Below are 2,255 nucleotides of genomic sequence, written 5' to 3' on the forward strand. Positions count from 1 at the left end.
AGAAGATGCTGTGACATATCCATTCTTCTTAATCTCAGTCTTTACCCAGTCAGCTGAGTATAAATGGCTTTGAGACCTTTCCGCAGTAAGAAAACCTCCAGAATCCCCCAAGAAAAAACAATGTTCCTTTTACCATAACTGTAATAATCATCAATCTTAGAACACTCAGAAGTAGAATAACCTTGGCTGCACAGACCAGAGGCAGAAGCATAGGCCACTTGGTCTGCGGGGGGAACCAGGCCCCGCCACATGGGAGGAAGGAAATTGGAGTGTGAGAGGTGCCCCCCGGGTCCCAGATGCACCTGGATGAACCCACAGTATTTTCTTTATTGCCATGGATTCTGAGAGGATTACAAAAGTGTATCTGGTGAAGTAGGGCCAGGGGACCGGGGTGGAGGAGATTAGGGACAGTGGGTTAAACTAGAGATGAGGGAGGTTTAGAGAGGCCTCTGCCACTGTGACTGTGAGCTCTGGTCGACAATGATGTGACCACTGTGCAGTCCCTGTCCTGGAAATCAGGTGATGGAGTGTGCTCTGAGAACTGACTGAGACTGGGGAAAAAAAGAGAAAAGAAAGCCTCGATGTTGCTCTTTTCACGTAATTTCAGTACAATGTCTGTGAGTCTACTTCTAGGTGTAATAATTCAAACCTAATGAGAGTTTACTGAACAAGGCTCTATAGCCAATATATTATCATTCTACTCTTTTACAGGAGAAAGTACGTTGTCATAACGTTACAGTGAGTGTAATTTTGTAATGATGGAGTGAGAAAATCACTCTCCTACTGCCCTAGCATGCTCCTACATACACAGACACTTAAAATGGAGCTTTAAATTGAAGTGGGCTATAACTAATTCAAACATACATGTTCTCTGCCCTAGGAATACCTGCTGTGAATCTAAGTTTGTGGAACCATCAGACCACACGGTGCGAGAGACCATGGGTTTCGGAATCAGACACACCTAAATTAGCAGCCAGACTCTGTCACTTACTAGCCGTGTGACCCTGGGTGAGTTACTTAATCTCTCTAAGTCTCAGGTTCTTCATCTGAAAACCAGGAATAGTGCTGACATACCAGCGCTGTTGTTTTTCCTGGAAAAGTAACTGAAATTTTCTGCTTATTTGTCCAACTTCCTTTCCCTCTCTGCAAATAAAGGCCAAGGAGGGCTTCCCTGGTGTCACAGTGGTTAGGAATCCGCCTGCCAATACAGGGGACACGGGTTTGAGCCCTGTTCCGGGAAGATGCCATATGCCACGGAGCAACTAAGCCCATGTGCCACAACAATTGAGCCTGTGCTCTAGAGCCTGTGGGCCACAACTACTGAGCTTGCATGCCACAACTACTGAAGCCCACGCACCTAGAGCCCATGCTCTGCAATAAGAGAAGCCACCACAATGAGAAGCCTGAGCACTACAACAAAGAGTAGCCCCCGCTCGCTGCAACTAGAGAAAGCCCGCACGCAGCAACGAAGACCCAACGCAGCAAAAAATAAATAAACTAACTAAATAATTTTTTTTTAAAAAGGCCAAGGAATAAGTAGTGTATGCCAAGTGCCAATGCCCAATTAATTGCAGATACATTTTCTTTCCCCTCTGGAAGAATGTTGTTTGTCTTTCATTAAAAACTATAGCTGCATTTAAAATAAGATATCCTCAAGTGTTAGAACCATATAAAACTTTTTTTTTTAACTTTTGGCTGAAAATGACAACCACTCAGTTATACACGTTTAATATAAAAGGGTTCAAACAAAATAACAATACAGTGACAAAGTGACATGGAAACTGTATTTCAAAAGAAAAAAAGATCAATCACACATGCGTCAAACAGAATACAAAATCAAAGTAATAGACAAAAATAAAAATTTTACTTTAATTATAACTGAAAAACTAAAATAAAAAAATCCAAATTTAGGGCTTCCCTGGTGGCGCAGTGGTTGAGAGTCCGCCTGCCGATGCAGGGGACACGGGTTCGTTCTCCGGTCTGGGAAGATCCCACATGCCGCGGAGCGGCCGGGTCCGTGCGCCATGGCCGCTGAGCCTGCGCATCTGGAGCCTGTGCTCCGCAACGGGAGAGGCCACAGCAGTGAGAAGCCCGCGTACCGCAAAAAAAAAAAAAAAAAAAAATCCAAGTTTCAAAATTTTCTAAAAATATATATAACTGCATAATCAAATGATTTTTTTTGCTTGAATAGGATGTACAACCATTTTTTTTAAAACAGTGGATATAAACATTGAATATTTAAAAGATTGCATATC

The 2,255-nt window shown here is 43.0% G+C and overlaps 1 non-coding gene across 1 annotated transcript; it reads left to right on the plus strand.

Moving 5' to 3' along the window:
• Positions 1–471: 471 nt before the first annotated feature.
• LOC132501666 (small Cajal body-specific RNA 18) lies at positions 472–554 on the plus strand. The gene has a single exon (XR_009534280.1). It is a non-coding gene; the product is annotated as a small Cajal body-specific RNA 18 (non-coding RNA).
• Positions 555–2,255: the final 1,701 nt, after the last annotated feature.

Source organism: Mesoplodon densirostris, chromosome 1, assembly GCF_025265405.1.
Source record: "Mesoplodon densirostris isolate mMesDen1 chromosome 1, mMesDen1 primary haplotype, whole genome shotgun sequence".
Taxonomy (NCBI): domain Eukaryota; kingdom Metazoa; phylum Chordata; class Mammalia; order Artiodactyla; family Ziphiidae; genus Mesoplodon; species Mesoplodon densirostris.